Source organism: Mustela erminea, chromosome 1 (assembly GCF_009829155.1).
Source record: "Mustela erminea isolate mMusErm1 chromosome 1, mMusErm1.Pri, whole genome shotgun sequence".
Classification (NCBI taxonomy): Eukaryota; Metazoa; Chordata; class Mammalia; order Carnivora; family Mustelidae; genus Mustela; species Mustela erminea.
This window is the reverse complement of record NC_045614.1, coordinates 23,152,041-23,177,343: the sequence shown is the minus strand read 5'-3', so window position 1 is coordinate 23,177,343 and position 25,303 is coordinate 23,152,041. Positions and strand designations below refer to the sequence as shown.

Below are 25,303 nucleotides of genomic sequence, written 5' to 3'. Positions count from 1 at the left end.
GACTGAGTCACCCAGGCGCCCCAGGGAGGAGTTTTTGGTTTTTGTTTTTTGGGGTTTTTTGGACCATGACTTTGAAGGATAACTAGGAGTTATTCCTCTATTATCATTATTTTCTTTTATTGCCTTATTTCAAAGGAAATATGTTTGTATTATAGAAAATATACATAAGGAAACTTCCCATAATTCTATAACTCAGATATAACTATCAAGGGTAGTACCATTTTTTTCCTAGGAATATGGGTTTTTCACACAAACACACACACACACACACACACCCCATACAAAAAACATGAAGGGATCATACTTCATGATTTGAGTTGCAACCTGCTTACCCCACTGGGTGTGTGTGTGTGTGTGTGTGTGTGTGCATGTACACACCTAATATTATAACAGAGAGTCTCTTATCTGACATAATCAGAAATACTAGCTAGTCCATCAATAACAAATGAGAAAGAAAGAAAGAAGGTGAGAAAGAAAGAAAGAAAGAAAAGAAGAAAAGTCAGGGATGCCTGGATGGCTCAGTCAGTTAAACGTCTGAGTCTTGATCTCAGCTCCAGTCTTGATCTGGGTCATGAGTTCAAGCCCTGTGTTGGGCTCCCCTACTTTAAAAAAAAAAAAGAAAATCAGTCAAAGGGAGGAATCATCAAATATAATAAAAACCAATGCCTAAAATCCTCATTTTAATTTAAAAGTCATGTTCCTTCATTTGCCACTCTTCTGGTGTAGGGCCAAGGCCTTTCCTTCAGGTGTGACATTGCCGAGAGAGTGCCACACCAGTATTCTTGCATAAACCATCCTCTGAAAGCATTAGGGACAACTCCTAGTTTCAAAACTCTTTACCCAGGACAAAGAATTTGGAGAAACCTTCTAGAACCTTACTATTCTTTTCTGGTCTTCTAATTACCTCGTGCACCTAATTCCATAGCATTTTTTAGGGACTCTCCCATGTATCCAGTCACTACAAAACATTGAATTTTATCTTGGTAGAAAGTTGGACACTTTTCACGTTCACTCTTACATCCCAGTTGACATAATACTTAAACACATATAAACATGTAACTACAATAACCAGTACAACTACCTGTCGAGAGTATGGGGAGCCGAGGACTCACCCAGCAGCTGTAGAGAGGACAGGAGTATCTTCTGGTGGCCAGCAGTGGAAGTGTTCAGGCTGCCTGCTGAGGGCTTCGGAAGCAATTCTTACACATGGAATCTATTAAGCCCAACAAGTTGGTTAAAAGTAATACCCACTGTGCTCAACAACCTTCTTCCTATGTCATTGGATTCATTTTCTATTGTTGCTATAGCAAATTACCACAACTCAGCAGCTTAAAGTAGCCCCCACGATTTATCTCACAGATTGGAAGATCAGAAGTCCTAGGTGGGCTCAACTGGGTCCTCCCTTTAGGGTCTCACAAAGATCTCACCAAAATCAAGGTGTGGGCAAGCTGGTCTCTTATCCAGAAGTTCTAGGGAAGACTCTGCTTCCATCCTCCTTCAAGTTGTTGGTCAACTGCTGTTCCTTGCAGTAGTAGGTCTGAAGTCCCCATTTCCTTGCTAGATGTCAGCTGGGATTACTCCCAAAAGCTGTCCATCTTCCTTGGCATGCAGTCTTCTCCATTTCACACCAGCAATGATGTGTCAAATTCCCCTCATGCTTCAAATCCATGACCTCCTCTTCTGCTACCAGAAAAGTCTGCTTTTAAAAGAGCTCGTGTGATTAGCTCAGATTCACCCAGAGAAACCTACGAAAGTTAACTGTGCCATCTGACATTCAAATACATTCAAATGCTGCACAGTCATGGGAGTGATAATTCATCATATCCATAGGTTCTAGGGATTAGAGAACTGGAGTCTTGGGAGCCATTTTTAGCATTCCCCCTGCCACAGTCATTAAAATGGAGATGGAGGGAAAGAACTTTCCAGGCAAATGGAGAAAGTAAGCAAAGATACGGGGAAATGACAGAGCAATGAGTGAACACCTTGGGGAAGATCAACACTGTCTCCCCCTTCAGTCCCAGCTGTGGCCTCTTTCTACTTCTAATGTTCCAACTAACAACAGACAAAAGAAAGTGAGGGAATATGAGAAATTAAATTATGCTAATACATCTAAATAGTATTTCCCTGGGTTGTGTTCTAATTATTAGTTTAAGAAATGTTGAGTTAAGAATTGAGGAAACCATCATCATATTCTTTCCCCAGAGAGCAAGAGTGAAGACTTGGAAATAATATCCTTTGTCTACCAACAAAGAATGATACAATGACATCAAAAGGTGCCCACTTTCCAGCCATTCAAGAAGAAAAAAAAATTTTAATGAGAATTCCCAATGCTAACTAGTAAAACTGATATGGTCAAAAATTGCAGTGTAAATGAATACAACTCATTAAGGACACAAATTTGCAATATTCTAAAAAGGATAAAAATATTCATATCCTTTGACTTTGGGGACTTTACACCAAGGAGATAATCCAAAAGAACTTTTTTAAATTATGCAATAAAAATACACTTTGTAGCAATATTTATATACTACAATATATTTCATCTAAATATTCATAATTGAAAAATGATTAGTACAATTATGGCTCCACCATTCAAAGGAATATTATTCAGATATTAGCATTTTAATTGTGAAGAACAAAATGAAATACTGAAAAATGTGTATGCTACTTTCCATTTAAAAGTAAAATGCAAAACCTTACCTACCTTTCTATTGCAACTGTGTGAAAAATACTGTACATAACCAAAATTTGGGAGGGAACTTGAAAAATGGAAAAAATTTTAGTAGGATGATGAATTAACTTTTTTCATTTTGATTTATATTAACAGTACTATAAGATTGTTCAATAAATAATAATAGTAAGCGTTTTTTAAAAATCATATATGAATTCTAAAAAACTCTGACTACCATGAATGTCATTGCACCCTCACTGGTTTTAAAAAGACCAGAGAAAATTAATCAAACAAACAAAACACAGACTACAAAGTCAAGGCCATTGCAAAAAGAACCCTCACCTCTAAGCTCAATGCCTCAACCCCCGCCGCCCCCCCGCAATAAAACAGAATCACAATTACATTTACCTTCTATGCCTTTGTCCATTTTACTTAAAGGAAACAAGCACGTGAGGTATTATTGAAAATCTTACCCTCTACCCTGTGACCCAATGAGGACTTGGAGGAGGTAAAGAGAATCCACACAACTCACAATTTCTGGAGACGGAAAAAAAAAAAAATGGTTATCTGCAAGATTGTATTTCAGTGAAGGAGGGAGTCAATCCTCCTTGATGGGACCCATCATCTAGAGAGCTATTAAGAGAAGCTTTGGGGCGCCTGGGTGGCTCAGTGGGTTAAGCTGCTGCCTTTGACCCGGGTCGTGATCCCGGGGTCCTCGGATCGTTGTAGTCCCACATTGCTCTCTCTGCTTCGGTGGGGAGCCTGCTCCCCCCACCCCCATCCCCACCCTCTGCCTGCCTCTCTGCCTACTAGTGCTCTGTCTGTCAAATAAATTTAAAAATCTTAAAAAAAAAAAAAAAAAAGAGAGAGAGAGAGAGAGAGAAGGTTCCTTTTTCATTGACCACTTGGTAATTCTGCTTAAAAACATCTTACAAAAACTCACATTCCTAACCTGAAGTGGGTAGATGATACATTCAAATGCTGAGATGTGATTTAAAGAGCAAACAAAGGAAAAATCAGGCCCCGTATCCAAAAGTTGAAACAAACTAACCTGTCTCTCCTCTGTGTAGATTTCAGTGTTTGCAAATGCACAGTAATGCCTGTCTCTCCCATTCTAAGTTGAAAATTGTTTTCACTGTGTTTTGCTGGGAATTGGCTCTTTTTCATCCTGGGACTGGCATGGTAGTCCCTGAGTCTATAAGGAGAAAGCCTTCTGGATGGGAGATGGGAGTTCCCATTAAGGTCAGCCATTGATCGGGGAGCATTGCCCTGCCTTACCCCTGCTGGTTTCTATTCCCTTTGGTTTCATTTCCATCAAAGAAGCAAACATTGGGTGGAAGCAGTTCTATTACCGTATTTAAAATTCCTCCACTAGTTAGCAGCTCAGGAAAAATTCATGTCTCTTCCAGCTCAAGGGGATCTATTGCAAATCCTTTAAATTGTCATATTATCCTCTCATTTGCTTCTATTTTAGCAAAGCAAATGATTAAAAATTAAACTTTCATTTAGAAGCGTAATTATTTTAAAGGATGTCAAGGCTTCATGTTAAACAAATTTACCTCAGCAAATAGAATGGGGACTTGGAATTCAATTGAAGAGTTAATGAAATAACCATAATTTAGTTAAGTGAATCAACCTACATCATCTTATTTATTTAAACAGATTTCTCTCCTTATTCAGTTTTCATGTATGGAATTGTGTTTTTTATTCCTTCAGTAAATGTCTTAGCTTCACAGAGTGAATCAGAGAAACATTTTTTTTTTAAGTCAGGAAAAGTATTTTTTATATACATGAAAAGAAAAATTAATTCATGTGATTTTTCCTCAAACAGGGTGAGAAATTATAAAATAGGAAAATGGCAATAGTTCTAATCCAAATTTCTAATCCTTAAAAAATTCCCATGGAACATGAAGCTTAGATCTAAGTGGCCGAGATAAACTAGTTTAGCTTTATGCGTTGAAAAAGGTGAATGTCCAGTGCCCGGAGAGCTCTAGATTGAATAAATGAACTAAATGTGATAGACAGCCTTCTTCTGTTGGCTTCAGTGATCTCTGCCCTGGTATTCATACTCGTCTTTGATCCCCGCCCCTTGGATATGGGCTGGACATGGGGACTCACTTCTTGGGCAAAGAATGTGGCAAGAGTGATGGAATGTCACTTCTCAAACTCACAAAAGACCATAACTTTGGTCTGTTGATACTTCTCTTGTCTTCTCTCTCACTTATTCTGATAAAGCAAGCTGTTCTGAGCTACACTATGGAAAGGCCCTTATGGAAAGGCCAGGAACTAAAGGTGTTCTCTACCCAACAGCCAGTAAAGAACTGGCCCATAGCCCACAGCCCACAGGAAACTGAGTCCTCCCACCCACTAAGTCAGTGAGATTGGGAAGTGGATTCTTCTACTGTAGAGCCCTGAGATGACCACAGCCTCAGCCAACCCCTTGACTGCAGCGTGGGCAGGACCTGAGCTGTGCCCAGATTTCTGATTCGCAGAAACTTCGACGTGATAAATGTTGTTTTTTTAAGCCCCTAATTTTGGGATAATTTGTTACACAGCAATATATGACTACTACACTAACCAATAAATTCATTCATGACAGAGCATGTCTCCCATGGACGCATTCCTATTGAAATGCCTCAGCTCTATCTAGCAGATAACTCAGAATTATTTCAGACGATATGGCCTTCATGCTAAAATATATGCTAACCAGTCAACGGTTAAAGCAGTCAGTACCAGGAACTGGTGCGGAAGGAGGCCATGGTGGAGGTCATGAGAGATACATGAAGAAAGTGCCACCTCTTTGTCTCTTCTACCTTAAAATTGTATCCACCGCCCCCTCCACCAGTCCAGTAGGCTCACTAGATTTTACTAGTGGGTGTCCCCACTAGTAAATTAGAGGGTTGTGGTAGCCTGTGTCTAGCACAGGCTACTAGTCTATTATTAATAATATACAGAAAAAGAATCTATGACTAAGGGGCTAAATTACTTACTTAGAAAAAAAAAACATTAAACATAGGGCTATAGTTCTGCTTTGCATCTAGGCATTCAATATACAATGAATTTTTTAAAAAATTTTTTTTTAATTTTATAAGCTGTAGGGTATGATCTTGGGTGGCCATTTCAAATGGCCAGAGGTAGGAGAATTCTATCTGCAATAGATCCTTCATAAAATGATCTTTCTAGAACCTTCCATGTTTAATGTGTTTCATTCTTTCTTTAAGATTCTATGTATTTATTTATTTGAGAGAGACAGAGAATGACCAGGGAGAAGGGCAAAGGGAGAAGCAGCAGCAGGCTCCCCACTGCACAGGGAGCCCCACACGAGGCTCAATCCCAGGATCCCGGGATCATGACAAGAGCTGAAGGTACATGCCGAACCAACTGAGCCACCCAGGTGCCCCTGATGTGTTTCTTAATGTATATCATCTCTACTAAGTACAGATACTTTGCCTCTGGTGTGGGACACCTACCAAGGGAGACCTGTGAGAAGATTTTGGTGGAAGGTGAACATGTCACGAAATGGATTCTCTTTTAATCCTTCATGTTACTCCAGGAACAAGCCTCATTTGGAGATAGTCTTTGACATCTCTCTAATAACTTGTAGAATCTAATCTTCAGAAAGAGAGAACGGGGCACCTGGGTGGCTCAGTCAGTTAAGCCACCAAGCCACTGACTCTTGATTTCATCTGAGGTCATAATCTCAGGGTCATGATTAAGCCCCAAGTCGAGCTCTGTGCTCAGGAGGGAGTCTGCTTGTCCCTCTCTCCCTCTGCTACTCTCCCTGCTAGCTCTCTCTCTCTCTCTCAAATAAAGAAATAATATCAGATGAAAGAAAGAAAAGAAAGAAAGAGAGGGAGGGAGGGAAAATGAGCCTTAGGTTCAACTGTAGTTAGCAGCAGGATCAAATAAGAATTTAAGGATATGGTTTTATTTTCAATATAGTCATGTATGACAAGCCATTCTGTTTTGTTTTGTTTTGTTTTGTTTTTATGATGAGGATATAAAATTTCCTTCCTTTAAAAAGCTGGGAAGCTTTAAATAAATTAAGTCCGGAGTCTATCACCCTGCGCTGGCTTTCTCCTCACCTCCCTCCGCCTCCAAACACAGCATCTCATCCCCTGTCCCAGCTGAGTCAAAGAAAATGACTCTCCTCCAACAGAAGGGCCATTGCTTGGTTAGCGCTCCACAGTCCCTGCCAGTGACACTCCTGCCCTGCCCCAGTCCCCATGGCCGGGGTTGGATGTATGGATGGACTTGGGTCAATGGAGCCCCTTACCCATCTGATCCTCATGGGAATGAGCTCGCCCCCATGCAAACCTGCTGGGAGTAAGGGAAGAAAATTCCCCCAGAGAAAAGTTAGAGGAATGGCCCTGGGAAAACCAGGTATTAGTTTCTGAGCCCCTCCCTGTTCATTGTGACGCCGGCGTGGCGGGGCGGGGTGGGGGGGGCGGCGTGATGCACCCACCTGCGAGCTGTACCAGGAGGGCTGCATGAGACACATGCAAGTCACACCCCAGGGTCTGGCGCCAGGAAGGTGCTCGGGAAGACTGGGTTCAACCAGAGAACGCACGAATTCTCCCAGGCTGGCTGCAGTCACCTTGCTGCTGTCTGCGCTTTACGCGATGCAAAGCTTCCTTCATTTAACAAACGCTGGGGTGGTAGCTCCAAATCGCCTAGAACTGCCGGCAGACTGCACACACACGTCGGCTGCTAGAAACCAGGGACGCGGGATTGGGCGGGGCGGGGCGGGGGGCCGGGGCTGGGAGGCGGGGTAGGGGATGGGCTTGGGGGACTCACTGCTGCCCTCAAGAGCGCTCAATGCCTCGCATCTCCGGACCTGCCGGGGGCCTATCGCAGGCTTGCTGGGTGGCCGCTTGGCCACATATTGGAACGCTTTGGTTTTTCGCTGGATGGGACGTCGGGGTTCAGAAACCGGGTCTCGGGACCCAGGCGGGAGCAGCGGAGAGAGCCGGGCGGTGCCCTGTCGCAGGGGGCGCGGGGAAGAAAAGCCATCAGCAAGGAAATAAAACGGCTAGTCAGCTAGTGGCAGGCTGGCGATTCCAGAGAGCAAGCTCAGCGCCCAGGCTCCAGGGGCCACCCAAGGGGGCATCTGGAGGTCGTGTAGGGTCACCCCTGAGCTCGCACACCCAGGTCCTGGGTCCCCCGCGCACCCTGTGGACTCACAGCCGCGGATGTGGACGCCCTGGCTGTCCACAGAAACATGCTTCCCCTCTGAGCTGCTAGGCGAATAAAGCCGCTGGTGATCTAACTGATTTAAAGAGAAAAAAAAATTTTTTTAAGTAATCTCTGGTCAGCCTGGTTCACAACCTTCCCCCGCTTTTCCTTTCAATGTTTTTCTCATTGTAGTCTCCTTGCCCGCCCCATGCTCTCTTAAGTGCATTTAGTTGGAGGAAAAATTGACACACACAAGTCTTTGCATTGTTCTCAAGACAGTATTTGAACTTCCTAATGGCCCTAGGAATCCTCTGAGGGTCCTGCTCCTAATAAACCAAACCTGGAAAGTGGAAGAAAACAGTTTTCTAACTCTGCTGACTGTCTTTAAAATTGAGACTCAACTGGAGAGCCCAGCTTGGACTTTCTCCTGACTCCCTCACCACATGCCTCCGGGTTAGGGACCTGTGGCCTTCCAGGACAGAGAGCTGAGGGAACAGAGGGGCATACCCATTTCCCCTGCTGAGCATTTACTAGAGCCAGGTCCCCCTGGGTGTTCTACGGAGCAACCCTGTGCCTGGAGGTATTATTAAACCCATTTTGCAGAGAGGAAAGTGAAGCCTGCAGATGAGGGACCTGCCCAAGGTCCCCTCTGTTGTAGGCTGTACAGTTAGGTCTGAAATCCTGGCCTGTGGGTCTTCAAATGCTCTTGAACCTCTTCTCCTGCCCCATTAGATCCTCACGTGGTTACCAGCAATTTTAGCCACTGCTCAGTTTAATGAAATCACCTGCAAACACGGTGGCCGCCATTTTCGCTCAGTGCCTATGTTAACCATCAGCAGGGAGCTGTAGTTTCTGGAAGGCCATGTTAAAGAAGATTGCATTTCATTCTGTTGACTCTCTGTGGTAGACTGTGGCACTGGTTAATTTTCCTTCAGGCTAGTAAATCTAGGTGCCGCCTGGCACTCAGGTGTGTGCCCTTTACATAGAAATCACCTCCCCTCACTGATACCAGCCTCACACAACAGCATCATGAAAGCATATTTTCTTGCTTACATTCTTCTAGCGAAGATTTTGTTGCATTGTAATCTAAAGTCACAATAACAATGGGTATTTCCCTTTCAAATGTGAGAAATGAGAAAAGTCATAATCATAGATTAATACTACAAGGTTTAAAATGAAGTGTCCAAAAGTCATAATCATAGATTAATACTACAAGGTTTAAAATGAAGTGTCCAAGTCTCGGATTTAGAGCAACATCTTTACCAATTCTCCAGTTTTCCCCTTGAAGAAAATTTTCCATCCTCTTAAGACCTGCTTATTATGTCAGAAGAAAATTTGCTTATTTCTTTGGCTGCATTTCTCCTTTGTTTTGCCTGAGTGATGTGGGTAAAAACTAGATGTACTAATAAAGAAATAGCTAGATGTCCTAGAAGCAGGAAAAAAGAAAAATGACTGATAATCAAAGATTAAAAATGAAATTCAATTAAGACTTGTATCTTCTAGGCTATAAGGAATAAACCTTTTGCTTTCCCATGTTTATCAAGTCTCTAATATGAACCAGACCCAGGCCGAGGAGCTAAAGAAGGAAATAGACTCTCTGCCAGCCTTCATGGACCCACAGAGCAGTAGGGAAGACAGATCTGAGGCCAATAGTTACTAATTATGAATTAAACAATACAGGAGAATATGGGAACATCTAGCAGGAGGATCAAACCCAGTCTGGGATTAGGGAAGCTTCCCCAGCGAAGAGAGAGTTTCCCCAGCGAAGCTTCCCCAGCAAAGGGAGTTGAAATGGAGAGAGCCACGCAATGAACATCTCGGCCATGGAGAGTAGGAATGAAGACCAGCAGGGATGAGGACAACCTGGCAGGATGGAAGAACTGAGATGATTCCAGAATGACTGAAGGGGAAAGATAGGCAAGAGAGCCATGCCAGGTGAAGTCGAGGATGTCCCAGCCTGGCAGGGGACATGACCTTTGCCACAGCTACCTACCTCAATGAAGTAGAGCCAAGAGGGGCAGCTCCAGCAGGACAGGGAACAATCATGCTCTACATGGCCGACTTTGCTAGCCCAGTGCTAGAAATAGTAGGTTCTAGTAAAACAGCAGCTATTTACACATTATTGTTACAAATCTTTATGCTTAATTATCCCACTTCTTCTCTTCTTCCCTGCTTGAAACTAAGTGTTGCTCCCGTTTTTCCCCACGTTTCTCTTTCTGACTTGTAGGTCGTGGATTCGTGAGGTTTCTCTCAATTCCCATATTCTTCCCTCCTCCTCCTCCCCATTTTGCCATGTGATATATTTAACAATCCCTTGCAGTGCCAAGCGGAAGGAGGAAATCATCCAGCTAGATTACTAAGGGGAAAAAATCCAGGACACTTTTGCCTCTTCAACAAATATCCATTCACTCCAGCCTGGCTCAAATCTGGAGAAGGCTGGTGGCTTTTACACAACCAAATGGCAAAATGAGGACTTTCTAGTTTGTGTTTTAAATGACAGGTAATTTATCCCCAAAGGGAATGTTCTAATTCATCATTGAGCTCCTCTTCATTAATTATGATGCCAAAGCTTGGGGTAGCACACAGAAAATGTGTGTCCCGGGTGCCAAATTGGTCCCTCTGTGAGTAGAAAAGCATTTTGGAAACCATGTTTGAGGCTGATGTACACACATTTTTGAGTCCTCAAAACTCATCTCTCTATTATGGCATAAATCGCCAATAGCTTTGGCTTCTCAAAAAAAATTGGCGCCTGGTACTCTCCAGACACTTGTGCATATGTTGCATGTTATTTTGTTTTGTTTTCAAGTACTTTGGATTCCAGGAGGCCTTCCTAAAAACCTACTTAATAAAATAACTTGTCCTGAAGGTTTATTTGAATGTATTCGAATTTCCTCAACCTTCTGGGATAGTCACCCTTTATTTTAACAGCCAACTATGATGACCTACAGTGTCCTCCCCCTGTTGGTGACAGGTCCAAAGCTTTCCCAACAGTTCAAGGACACAGGTTCTTGTCTCCACTTGCTCTGAGTTCCTGCTCGGAACTCACACATCCAGCCCCTTCTTCTCAAGCATGAGCAAAGCTACCTCGCTTTCATTTCCCAGGTGCCATCAATCCAGACTCTGTGTATACTAGACCTGCCTCGAATCTGGAGTCAACAGAAGGTAACCACAGCACTAAACAGAGGTGGGAGAGGTCGGAGAGGGACACCAGCAGAATGCGGGGCAGGGATGGCTACTGAGAATCCATCAGCTGGCCCCTGACTAAGACTCTCGTACTAGTTGTCATCTGTTTGAGGCCTTGGGTCACTGGTCCTTTTTCTCTCATCTCCAAAAGACTTCCTCTTTTTCGCCACATGAATTCCACTGTTACTCTATCATTCAAAAAGCAACTACAGATATTTCATGTTCTCAAATAGCAGTTATTTCCTCCCAGTTGCACATTTACTGGAAACTCTTCAAGAAGAGGAGCCTACCTTTAAAGGTAACATCTACAACTTCTGTTTCAAAAATTCAACTGCTCCCTTAGACCTGCGTCTTCCTGTCCCTCTACATTCCTCACCTCTTGAGGGTGATATTTCTAACACAGAGAATTAACCCAAAAAGGCCATTTCATGAGAACTTTCTAGGTTCCACATGCTTAACAAGCTTTGTTTCCTTTCATCTTTAAAATCACTCTCTATGATTAGCATCATTTTCTCCATTTTACAGATGATAATCCCCTGTACAGAGCTAAGATTTACTGAGTGCCGACTATGCATGAAGGTCTATGCTAAGCACTTCGCACAGGTCACCTTGCTCAGTCCTCACATCTCTACAAAGTTGAGATCATTACCATCCCCATTTCACAGATGAGGAGGCTGTGTTTCCAAGAGGAGAAATGATGAATGTCAGCAACTCCACCCAAACAAGAATGAAGTCCAGGTCCACATAACTCCAAGGACTGGGATTTTCCCCTATACCGTAGAGCTTCGGTATGATGGCGCTCCAGAAATTTGGAGAACATTCTTTTAAAAGAACATGGGTTGGGTGCCTAGCTGCCTTAGTGGACTGAGCGTCTGACTTTGGCTCAGGTCATGATCTCAGGTCCTGGAATGGGCGGGCATCAGGCTCCACCACTCAGCACGGAGTCTGCTTCCCCCCTCTCCCTTCCCCTTCCTCTGACCACCCCTCCCAGCTCATTCTATCTCTTTTTCCCTCTCAAATAAATAAATTGAATCTTTTAAAAATAAAGAAGAGAACATGGACAACGATGATCTTCCTGAACTAACTCTGTGCCAGCTCATGGTATGACTCAACACAGGCCTTCAGTCATTAGTTGTCAGATGATCAAGGGATACTGGTTCCAGATTTGGCCTTCAGACTTCCAGGAGAACACCTCTTGGTTAAGGGGCTTGTTCACACTGGGTCTGTTCGTGGCTATCATCTGGCACCCCCTGAGATGGCTCACTTAACAGAGTGCCCATCAATTAAGAAAAAGCCTCCTTGCTGAGAGTATAGCATTAAATTTTCATGGTGAGAAAGAGGGAAAAATAGTAATTAGGGCAAGAATAAACTAGGCTTTGTTCTAACAAAACTCATGCTGTAATCATGCCTGATCTGCTTGCATCTCTTGAAAGCAGGTGGGACTGTGGCTTGATGAAAGACTTTGCTGTCACCGTGTCACTTGAAAACTCCCAGTTCTTCCCCGTCAGCTACTGGGTCCTCACGTTTACCCTTCTCTAGTATCCACACTGTGTCAGGAACTTGGCACCCTGAGCTCTCAGAAGAATAGTGTCCTGGTACTAATGGAAGAAGGAGGTAATTTTCCTGGAAACTGAAACTAGGAAACTGAGGCTCCTCGCCTCTCTAAACCTAAGGGCTGGGCTCCTACAGGGGGCGCCTGCTGTTCTCATCAGACCCATGTCTAGGAGAAAGGTCTCCTTGTCAGGGAGCTGTATAGGAAGGGACAGGACGGACCATCATGACCCTCTGCCCAACACTGTTGGCAAGGTTACACCTTCTTGCCCTTCAGAACACAAAAGAGAAAGAAAAATGGTAACAACCAGTATTGGCGAGAGTAGAGGAGTAGGCCCTTTTGAGAGTAAAATACAGAAGTCAGACTGGCAGAGTGTGCCACAGAGTTTTAAAAGCATTCATTTCATTTGACCTAGCAATTCCACTTCTAGGAATTTATCCAAAAGAAATGATTTAAAATGTACACTATTTAAGCTATGAGGATGTTCATTCACTCAGTGTTTTTATAATAGCGTACAACTAGAATCAACCTAGATGTCCAACAGCAGAAAATTGGTTCAATTAATTTTGGTTCGTCCCTATAATGGAATACTCAGTGGCCATTAAAACAATAATGTACAGCTCTGTTTGTTGACAAGGAAAGATATGACATAAGGGGAAAGTGGATTAAATCAGTACAGTTCCATCTCTGTGTGTGCATGCGTTAGCAGTGGTTATCTCTTAGTGGCAGAATTATGACTTTGTTTCTTCTTTATACTTGTACGTACTCAGTGAAAATTTTGTAAGCACAGAAAAATGATAATCAAGAAAAGAATCAATCATGACAATTCTCTTTCTTAAAAAAAGCGGGGGGGAGGGTATATTTATCAAGAAACCCAAGGACAAAGATTAATCCTGGCAAGTTCCCATACAACCTGAAGATAGAAATCAGTTGGCTGCTGAACACGCAGTTGGAAGTGTGTTAGCTCCTCTGCCCTTTGATTAGTAAAGCTTCCCCTCTTCCACCGGAGCACTGAGTCAACAGGAACCACGGGCAGGGTCTGTGACTTCCCACCTTTCCGCCTTGTTGCCTGGATCAAGGGTTCAGCTGTCCTCTTGCTTAGTGTTACACCCTCCACAAAGCCATTCATCCTTTGAGGATTCACTGAGCGCTCATCCTGTGCCAAGTGCTGAGCTAAGCATCTGGATTCAGAGGACATAAGAAATGGTCCCGTGCTTGGAAGAGAAGCCCTCCCTTGGTGTGGGTGCTCCCCCACTGGATCCCTCTAGCATATGATCTACAACTCTTGGGACATCTTCCCTTCCCACCTTGTTTTACCCTTGTCTTCTGCTTGAAATCCTCTTTCAATCAGGCCATCTGTCCCTTGAGAGCTGCTCCTGAATCTCCCACAGCACGTAGGAGAGTGAATGGCACATAGCAGAAGCTCAATAAATATTTATGGAATGAATGAGTAGATGTAATTGCTACTAGAAAAGTGTATTTCCTTTATTTAGATTTATGTGAGTCTGATGTCTGATATCCTGGGTCAGTTGCAATTCTTTTCAGATGTAAGTGACAAAAAAAAAAAAAAAAAAAAAAAAGGCAAAGCAAACTGTCTGAGCACAAAGGGAGATTGCTGTCTCCCATAACTATGAAGTTTATAAGCAGAGTTTCAACTGGTCCAAAGCTCAAACAATGCAGGAGTTGGTCTCCCTCTATCTCTCAGCTCTCTCTCATATCTGTGTTGACTCCATTGTTAGACACACTCTTCCCTTATGAAACCAAGATGCTTCCCGACAGCTCCACACTCTTACAGATCCAAGTCTCCGGGGAAAAAAGAAAAGAGTACATCTCTTTGGAAATCCAACGAAAGTATTCAGTTGGGCTGATGAGACCTGGCTGGTTGACTTGGGTCCTGTGTCCATCCTGAACAAATCACTGAGCTGGGGGATACCATGTCCTGACCGGCCAGGCCTGGGTCACATGACTTTGTCTTCCACAGAGTGAGGGAGAGGGTTTGGCTCCCCCCTAAACACGATCAGAGTGCCCTTACCAAAAGGATGGGTGGATTTGGGGAATAACACAAATCATGTCTATTAACTTTCCCTTCCTGGCAGGAAGCACATCTTGCTGATTTCTCGAGCCCAAACTTAATCACCCCCTTTTAACCATCAACACCTTTGTTTTCTCTCCCTCCCTGAGCAGCACAACTGTAGCCCAGTCCATGTGCGGAAGATATAACGTTTCAAACTAAACCTCCAAGCTCCAGCCAAGTTCTGCCTCTGGAGCTGGGTTTACTTCTCTCAGAGCCATCATTCCCCAACAACCCCAACTGCACAAGGGGATCATGTGGGATGAGGAGGGCTTTTTTTTTTTAAGATTTATTTATTTATTTTGAGAGAGAGAGAGAGAGCAGGGAGAAGGGGCAGAGGGCGAGGGAGAGGAAGATTGAACATTCAGGCAGTGCTGAGAGCAGGACGCTGCCCTGCTACTTACTAACCCAAGGACAATAGACCAGTTAACCCATCTCTCTGAGCCTCACTTTCCTCATCTGGAAAATGGGAACCTTAACCCTTAATATCCAGGGATGCTGTGAGGAAGAAACAAAATAAGGCAGACAAAATTCTTGCACTCGTAGATGCTTAGAAATGCTTAGATGTCGGTTCCAAACAAGATTGCCAAAAGCAGTCTATTGCCTATTACTCATCCATGCAGAAGAGAACCTTGCTTTCTTTGTTCTGGACTGACTTGTTTTTCAAATACCAGCCATCCCTCCCATGCTTCACCAAGGAAGTCAGGATGCTTAATTTAAGAAATCCCTCTTAATGCTATCATGTGAGAGGATAGTTATTTAAAAAAGAAAAGTGAGTTTGAGCCATGCTTGGATAGCATGAAGTACAAAAGAGACATACATAGGCAAATTAACCTTGTTAAAAAAAAAAAAAAGGTACTCCAAAGACACTTACTGAATAATGAACGTGGATAATGGCAAGAAACACTGGTTACCCAAGCGCCCAGACCTGTCTTGGCAACTTCAAACATTTGTTTTATATATTGTTGACATTATATGAAAGGAAAGGTCACAGGTAAAATGTAAAGAGATTTTACTATTTGAGACTATGTTGCAAGAACAGCCTCCCTCTAGCCTCGGAATATCTAGAAGGGTTTAAATGTCACTAACGAGCTCAAAGTTATTGCAGTGGATTTGCAGAAAAAGGGATGTAAAGGGTTCTTTTTCATTAAAAATGTTCTTTGATTTTCACTTGTAGCTTTGGTGGTTTATTGGCAAGAGAGCCATTCATTGCAGGGGACTGATTCTTAGATGCGGGGGAGGGGGGTACAAAGTTGGGAAGGCATTGGGGGGCAGTTTCCACATGAAAGGACTTTCTGCTCAGAGAGAAAAGTGTGGAGCAGCTGGCCAAGCTCAGATGGAGCCATTTCATTAATTTCTACAAAGAAAGGACATTGAGAAGAATACTCTGGAGCTCTCGTCCCTGTAAGCAAACCAGCCTCGAAACTCCGCTGGCCCCACATCTGGGCTACAAACCGCTCCTGCTTGCTGGTCACAAACACTAGGAATATTTATGTGGATCTCAGAGTTAACAGCAAGTGGGGGAAGGCAGGGCCCCACAAGGAACTCAAGGCCTAGAGGGATCTCCAGGGTTGTGAAGATAAGCCTGCTGCCAGCCTCCAGTCAATGTGACCAGCATACCAACGCAGGCCCGTGCCAGGGAGACCCTGGGGACTCCCTGGATGGCCTACTCTGTCCAGAGGACTCTGCTACAACACGGAGGTCTAAAAGGGGGCCACTCCACACTCCTTCCCTCTTTTTTCTCCTCCTCTCTGGGCCAGACTGGCTCATGGTCTGAGGGCTCCCCAGGCACCCTAGCTCCCTTCCCAACTTCTCTCACAAATGTTTACCATAATAAAATCCCTGCATGTTTAATCCCATCTTGGCATCTGTTTCTGGAAGAATCCAGACTAACACAGGGCCCCACAGTCAAGACATACTAGAGAACCTGGAGAAGAAAACACAGGCATTAGGAAGGCTCTGTGTGCCAAGTGCTGTGGAGTGCTGTACATGGTTACACAGAGTCAGTGTTCCCCATATCCTCCAAACAGGGGAATGCTCTCATTTTTGTTTAAGGCCAAGGAACTCCCCCAGCTGGTAATTGATGGCACTGAGGCTGGCACCCAGGCCACCTGCTTTCCGGGGCCCACATGCTTAGCCAAACAACCATCACGAAGCACTTTGGTGGGACACGTGCTGGTTTTCCCTGGCCAGCAAATCATGCCCCTTCACTGGGGAACAGAACTTCTTTTCCAGAGAGAACACACTCAATATGGAGCTAAGCGGAAATGTCCCATCATGGGCACCTGGCCTAAGCTGGGCCAATCAACTGCTCTCCCCTGGATTCTCCTGCCAGCATTTTCCACTGTCATTACCAAGCTCATAGGAGGCAAGGCTCAGGCTGCCAGCAGCCATCATGGAAAAAGCCTGCCCAAGGGATGTAAAGAGAGACGGCTGGAATATTAACACTTGACCCAACCACACCTGAAGTTGGGACACCCTGGGAGGAATCAGCTTTTCAATGACAGGCATCACTCGATTCCCTTATGCGTATGCCAATTTGAGTTAGGTTTCATCTCTTACAACCAACAGAGATCAGAATAAGAAAGGTGCTCTTTGGGGGCGCCTGGGTGGCTCAGAGGGCTAAGCCTCTGCCTTCAGCTCAGGTCATGATCTCGGGGGTTCCTGGGATCGAGCCCTGCATCAGGCTCTCTGCTCAGCAGGGAGCCTGCTTCCCCCCTCTCTCTGCCTGTCTGCTTGTGATCTCCCACTCTCTCTCTCTCTCTCTCTCTGTCAAATAAATAAATAAATAAAATCTTAAAAAAAAAAAAGAAAAAGAAAGGTGCTCTTCGAGTAAAGATTTTCAAGGACACTGAAATCTCTGTCAGTGTGCTAGCACTGCCATAACAAAGTTTTACAAACATCATGTGTAGTACCACACACCAAAGTGCTATAAAGTACTTAAACAATAAACATTCATGATCTCACAATTATGGAGTCTAGAAGTTCAAGACCAAGGCATTGACAGGGTTGGTCTCTTCTGAGGGCTGTGAAGGAAGAGTAGGTCACCTTCACCCATTTCTCTTCACATGGTGTTCCCTGTGTGCCTGCGTGACTGTCTTTGTAGCCAAATTCCCCTTCTTATAAAGACATTGGTCATATTGGATTAGGATCCTAACGACCCTCATCTTGACTCGTTCCCTCTGTAAAGACCCTATCTCCAAATAAGGCCACTTTCTGAGATACTGGGGATGAGGACTACTATGTATCTTTTTTTCAGTGGGAGGGTGTGATGTGAGGAATGCAGTTCAACCCATAACAAGATCCTGCTTCTACAGCCTAGGAGAGGGACAGGAGAATTTAAACAGGATGCCTGAAAGTAAAGAATTGATCTCCATCCCCAGTGAGGACAGGCTAAGAGCAAAGGGGAAGATTTCACAAAGCACCTCAGGATAACTCCCTTTTTAGGAAGGCTGAGAAACAAAGGGAAATAGTCACAAAAGAGAAGTCCTCCCCATCTCCAAAGACCCTTCAACAGGATCCTTTATGTAAAAGCTGATCTAGCCTTGTAGTGAAGGATGAGCTCTGTAAATACTGGTCAGGTAGGTTTGATTTTCATTCCACTCAAATGCTCTGAAGTAACCATCACATGATTTTGTTTTGCTCAATCTAATGAAATCTAACTCCAACTTCCCAATCACCAAGATGGTGAGAAATATGGCAAATTCAATCCCAGCCATCCTGAAGGCTTGTTCTCAGGAACCCCCTCCCTCTACTGGAGCCATTTGAAGGTTCTGGTCATGTCTGGTCTGGAACATTTGGTGAGGGCCTTCCTGCCTTTGTCCACCATTGATCACTGCTGATCTTCAGAGCCAAGCCAGCATGCTGCATGGGAGCTAGAGGCTCTTCTGCTTCTCTGGGTCTAGGGATCTTAGCTGAGGAGAAGAGTCACAGTGCCTGGGTGGGACCACAATGCAGTCCTTCCCGTCTATGGCTCTGTCATTTCCATGTGTCCTTCTGGGAACTGGACATAAGCCCCCACTGATACATTAGGGGGAATAGTGAGGCTATTCTTAAGAGCCTAATGGGAGGTGAGGTTCCTAGTTGCCTCCACAGGGTGGAGGAGGGTAGTGCTTTTATGGCCTGGAAACAACCCTGAAGCCAGAAGCCAATCCAAAACCACTGGTCAAAGAGCCCCACAGACAGAAAGCCCAGGAGGCTCTGGGACTTGTTACTGAACCACCACCATTAACTTCTCACTTTTGGGGCTTCCCTGTGCAGTGGACATTGCTGCGTTTCCACCTCTTTATCCACTTTGCTGATGGTGCCTCAATTTCCCTCTGGTGAATGCTGCTCTCTCCCACTGCACCCCATGGGTTTTGGGTTGAGTTCAGTTACCTCTGATTAAATTCTCCTGACAGCATGATTGGTTCAAGAATGGGCTTGGGACCTGATTAAGTCAAAGAGTTGTGTTGGGATTTCCATGGTGGCTGGCAGACAAATGGCCTTTCACTCTTCACTGGGCTTGAACCTGCCAGGGTACACACGTAGAGCCCCGGGCAGTCACCTTCTCTGGGAAGGAGGCCAATAAGGAGAATGGAACTGAGAAATGGTAACATTGTTTGAATCCCTGGATCCAGCTGAGCCTGAAACCCAATGCCCCTGGATTTCTCAGTTACCTCAAGGACGTTGCAGTGGAATTGCAATGGAAAGCTTCTCAACTACTTAAGCCTTCCCTCCCACATTTAGCCCATGCCTCCTAACTTCCCTGCCAGACCTTTCATTCCTGCCCAACAAAAAGATCCCAGAGCCCCCTTTGTCTTCCTAAATCCTGCACCCTTGCCTACAGGTTACCAGAGTCGGGACAAGCCAGAAGCACCTCTGGAACCTTCGAGAAACTGGTGACCCTAGGGACTTCAGCCATCCCATCTAGGAGGCTCAGACTCAGCACTGAGCCCTGAGGTTCCTGCCAAGACCAGTTGCAGGGGTTCTCCTGCTAAGAACTGGCTCCCCACTCTGTAGAGATTTCCCTAATTCTGGCTCTGAGGAAGGCAGACATAAGGCTAGAAGAGCAGGCTGTATGCAGGACCTCGGGTCATGGGCTTTTCACTAATAAGGGCAAGCAAACCACATGTCAGGCACTGGGCTGAACCTTCTTCACAAACACCCAGTGACACTGGTGCTATTCTTTTACAGGTCAGGTAAAATGACTCTTAGGAGGGAGATCTGTGGAACTTTCTCATCCTTTTTCCAATCCATGACAACTTTTCTTGTGTAGCATTATCTTTTTCACCTTAAAAAATAGGTACTATAAACATATAATCTTCAAAAAAAAATGCAACCAATATGAAAGAATTTACTGTGAAATGTTCTTCTCCCATCCCTGTCCCTTGGCCCCACTATTTATTGAGCACTGACAAGGGGCCAGGCTTTTTACATTCTGTATTTAATCCACAGAACAACCCTATGTGGCCAGGATTATTATTCTCCTCCCTGGATGAGATGAGGAAGCTGAACCTGACTGAGATGGCGAGGACGGAGTTGGGATATGAACCTAAATGCTGGCCTCCAAGCCCGTCCCCTTGACCTTGTCTGCATACTGAGGCCCCTCACACTTGGGCCAGGATCTTTCCCCACCTGGGATCCTGTTTACAAAAAGTACTCTTAAGCCTCGGGGTCACTTGGATTCTGTGGGTTTATTTCAGAAACAAAAGCAAAGTGCTTCCCACTGCCCCTGAAAGTTTCCCAGCCCGCCTCTTGCCGTTCTCCACTCCTCACTCCAAGCCAGGTCTGTGCCCTTCCTTGGCCCACACCGACCAGCTCAGTGGCGAGCGGACACACCGCAGCACTGTGAGGCTCCCCTGTCCGTTGCTCGGGGGACATATTGTTCTGCAGTGATAACCAGGATCTTATTTAAAGGCGGCCGGTCACTTCGCTACCTCCACCCAGGCCAGCAGCCCGGGTGTGGATATGGGCGATTACAATCGACCAGTTAACTAATATTCTCTGTGACATCACAAGCAATCCCATCTTACACCTCGGGGGAGAAGGGGCCAGCCCGTGGACTGCCTGGCATCTGGTGCACAGCTGGCAAGGCATGGGGGGGTGGGTCTCAGCACTCTCTTCTCCCTGGAGCTGGGTGGGGGGCGGTGTGGAATTGTTTCCCCATGAAGTCCGCTTGGGTCCACACGCCGTCCTGCCCTTAGCAGCAAGTGGCCCAGGCACTGAGCGCTTCTCTAGTTTCTGCTCAGACAGTGCTTCAGGGGAGCAAGGAGATAGCGAGAAGAGGTATCCTGGCTGCTCTGCGTTCATTAAATTGTAAAAAGCCAAACAGCCATGCCGTGCAGATAACAGTCCCACGGGCGAATCAAGTGTATCTGCCTCTTAGAAACGGGCGGGGAAAACTTGGCTGTGGGCAAATTGTATTAATACGTGGGTGACAAATACAGAACAGCTTCCTGCCTGCGGGCCCTGCTGACTCGCCGGGGGCATTGAGCACGGCTTCCGTGTTTTCTGATAATGCACCTTCGGGAAGCCCATTTTCCTCCAGTGCCTGCGGGCCGCGGTGTGCTGGTAAAGGTCTAACAACCAGCTCGCAAGGGGGAAAGCCGTGATTTGTAACATTTGCTAATTTCTGAGGGGTCCATACTCCCACCATGCCTGATTGCAAGCTACCGACATGAAGTCACTGAACGTGAACTTGGGAAGAGACCTGTGCCATAGCACACCGTTATATAGATAACATATAGATAGGAATACATATAAATAACCTCAAAGGCATAGATAAGAGCAAAATGTATAAAATAACTGGGTAGAAATGAATTTTGAGTATGTATTACTTTTGTTTTAATATAATTTAGTTACACACACACACACACCCCCATACATACACACATATATAATTCAATGTTTAATAATGACTGTGTGTAATAACTACCTTATCGGAGTCCTCAAAACCTAACTATCAGCTCTTACAAGCCAGTATAAGCCAGGCCAACACCCCATTAAGTCAGGTCAGGAAAAGCAGTTGTAACTGAGTCATTTGGATTTCAAGCAAGAATCAGACATGGATCATCCCAGGGGTGGGGATTCAGTGTAACGACGGGCTAGGAAGTGGGGTAGCCCCGCATCAGTCAGAGGCTTACTTTTTAGGGAAAGAATGGATATTGAGTCCTTTGAAGAACTGGAATGAGCTTCTTGGTTGTGGAGACAGCCTGACCCTGTTGTGACCCAGCTCCGAACACCTAGCATCGTGGAACGTGGAAGTTTTGCACCAAGACAAGCTGGGCCTGAGCTGGCCTCCCTTGGGACCAGCCCACATCTGACGGTCACAGCTCAGGCTATACTCCCTGGTCCAGCTGGTTGTGCCTGAAATTGCAGAGTTCCCAGAGACATACATAGCCGGAGTCTAACAACCCGAAGGAGAGGGAGCCTCTTGGAATGTCCTTCCTTGGAACATGATGTGGGCATGGCAGGCCTTTGGAGGGCCACAAATCCTGTCTTGCACGGAAGCTCCTTCATCTCGCCGTGCTAGGGAAGAGCTATGGCGCTCTTTGAAGCATTGTGGCTTATTTGATTTTGAACTAGGTTCTTCTCTAGTGCTGAGTAAGTAGAGAGCCAGCTGCTGCCAGATTCCCTATAACCTGAAACTCAGACCCGTGCAGATAAAATGCATCATTGCCCGTCACTACTGCACTGTATGCGGCAAAGAAATGCACCAACTTTCGAGTACGAAGCGAAAGCTACTGGAAGGTTGCCGCCCCCTTCTCCCCCTTTCCCTGCTGCCTTCAGACCAACTCCTGTTCATTTTCAGGGCATTTTGCTAAAACCTGAAAAACAAGCGACAACACACTATGCAAATTTTAATCTCCATTTGGTTATGTCCCCCCTCATGTCACACATAGGACTGGAAGAACACACGTGCGCCAAAACGGGGTTTTTTTTTTTCTCCGTGTGTTTTTCTACTTGTTCTATATTTTTTCCCACCAAACAGCAAAGGGGCTCTTTCTCATTTTCTCTGTGAAGCCCTTTCCCACCCCTGCAGCAAGCAAATCTATCGATCTTCCACACTCCGTCTCTGTCTTGTGCCACGGCCATTACTGCCTGCACCACCGTGGGTAGAAATTAGCCTTGTATTTCTTCCTATTTCTTCCACTAGACACGAGCACCTCAAGGGCAGCAACTTGAGATCAACCTCTCCACTCCTACCCTCAGCATCTGACCCCATGCCTGGCACAAGGGAAGCCGGGCGGCATGACTGGTGGAATTGCACCGGTTCGGTGCAGAGCCCCAGAAGACTGCCTCCACCTTCGCGGAAGGTAGGCATTAACTCTGACTTTCCAAGGGTGTCTCTTCAGAATATAAATTACAAAACCCTGCCAAGGACAGACCTCATTCATTTCAACTTTTTCATCTGTGCTCTTTCAGAGATAAGAAAATTGAGGCCAAAAGAGGTCTGGAGACTTTCCCAAATCATATAGCAAGTAAGTGGTAGAAACAAGTAGGAATCCAGATTCTTTCATCTTAATATTTTCTAGCTTGCCAGCTAAGAGTATAGAGAGAAAGTATAGGGCACTAAATAATGATAACAAAAGTTAGCGTTGATTGAGAACTTCCTGGGTACCAAGCCCTTTGATGGGCCTTTCTCATGTATTATCTCATTGAAAATGGGGTGCCTGCGTGGCTCAGTCAGTTAAGCATCTGCCTTGGACTCAGGTCATGACCCCAGGGTCCTGGGATAGCCTCCCACATTGGAGAGGGGAAGTCCTTGCTCAGCGGGGAGCCTCTCTTCCTCTACCTGCCGCTCCCCCTGCTTGTGCTCTTTCTCTCACACTCTCTCTCTCTGATAAATAAATAAAATCTTTAAATAAAATAAAATAAGCTATACCATGAGTATGATTATATTTCTCATTTTCCTGATGGGAAACAGGTTCAGAGAAGTTAGGAAACTCTCCCAAAGTTGCACGGCTGGCCCAGCCCCACACACCCTGGGTCCAAGCCTCTGTGTCATTAGCAGCGAAAGAAACAGAAAATCACGAGCTGGGTGACAGGGGAGTGCTGCCTTGAAGGAAGGCGTGCGGCCTCCGGAGGACCGTGTCAAGATTAAGGTCATGACAATCAGGTCCAGGGATGGCTGAACCAGACGGGTCAGTCGAGAAAAATGCTGAGAAGGGCCAATTAAAGCTTCACCACACCGCAAGGGCCTTTGTTCTTGGTCACTTTCTCCTCCGCTTCCTGATTTTGCTTTCCTTTCCTGTCAGCTCTTCTAAGTAGGTTCCTCTCCTCCCCTCCCCCCCCCGCCCCCCCCGCCCCGAAACTGCAGCCGCAGGACTCTCCTCACTCCGGAGCTGGGATGGTGACCTTGTGCGGAACACCTTCTGAGAGGTGGTGCTGGCGCTTCTCCCTACCATCTTCCATTTCTTCGCTGAGCCCATGACTTCTTCTACTTCTGCCTCAGACTTCAAGCTTAACTGAACATCTGTCACATCACCCCTATGTACAGCCGAGCTCAGCACCTTTTCTTTCCTTTACTAAAATAGCCCTCTCTTTCCTCTCCGTTCTTGGGAGCCGAGGATTCCCACATCCCTTCTCATCTCATCTTCAAATCCTTACCATCTAGGAATCGTTGTGAGTTAGTAAGTTGGCCAAAAGGAAGCAGGTCTAGCCTTTCACATAATAAAGTTACTCCAATTTACTGAAGTTTTTTAGAGGTAAGAATGTACCCCCAGAGATATTTCTTAGCACAAAACAAAACAAAACAAAACAAAAAACCACCTTTCTGTACTTAGGAACTTTTTCAGGTACTTGTTTCTGAGATAGAGCTGTCCCTACCCAATGGGACAGCATAGTATAATGACAATTTATCAGACCTGGTTTTGCTATCTCCCTGCTGTGTGACCTTAAAAAGAAGCAGCTTCTTTGTGCTGTAATTTCCTCATTTACACAATGCAATGACCACGTCTGCACCATACAGCTATGTGAGACATCAAAATGATGCTGGGCACACTAAGAAGACCTGCTCTTGGGAAATTCCTATTCCCTAGGGATCCAGTGGTTTATATTGATGGCATGACTTTATGTTTGTGGGGCATCTTTGTTTCCACTATTTAACTTGGTTCCATGTTCCCATCAGTTCAGTGGTAGAATAGTGAACATACTCTGGCAATCCTTAAGTAGAAGCAATTTATTTCAGGGTATGGAATGGCTTACAGAATCACTGGAGACTTGAAGAAAATAGCTTAAGTTTTCTCGAATGGCAGAACTGGACCATCCCAACGACTGCTGCCTCTTCCATGACAAGGAAATCCTGCTTAATCCAGAAACCTCCATTCTAACTGTTGGGCCCATAGCCATGGAACCACTACCATGATCAGAGAACCACTGTAGTCACGAAGTTTCCACTGCTGCTGCCAACTCTACAACCTCACTGCCCACTACAACCTGCAGTGCTAAAACGAGTGCCCTATGCAATGCCTCTTAATATACTCAAAGCCCATGGTAACCTAACGCCTCCCTCGCCATCCTCCACAGCTTCATCACCGGTGCTGTCAGCAGACACTATGGAAACATGGCCTCTGCCTCATTTCTACCTCCTGGATTCTACTTAAGCTTGTGTGCTTAGCTGAAGTTGGAGCACATCTGGAAACCTAGCTGCAAGGGAGTCTGGGAAATT

General features: G+C 45.2%; 1 long non-coding RNA gene across 3 annotated transcripts; it reads right to left on the bottom strand.

Moving 5' to 3' along the window:
* Nucleotides 1-562: 562 nt before the first annotated feature.
* On the bottom strand, nt 563-7,646 carry LOC116578353. 3 transcript variants are annotated; one of them, XR_004280837.1, is made up of 5 exons: nt 7,469-7,646; nt 7,137-7,361; nt 3,145-3,208; nt 1,113-2,052; nt 563-602 (listed from the first exon to the last, which is right to left on the bottom strand). It is a non-coding gene; the product is annotated as an uncharacterized LOC116578353 (long non-coding RNA). The 3 variants fall into 3 exon arrangements; XR_004280836.1 differs by lacking the exon at nt 7,469-7,646 and having other exon boundaries at nt 7,137-7,384; XR_004280838.1 differs by lacking the exons at nt 7,137-7,361; nt 7,469-7,646 and adding an exon at nt 6,948-6,997.
* Nucleotides 7,647-25,303: the final 17,657 nt, after the last annotated feature.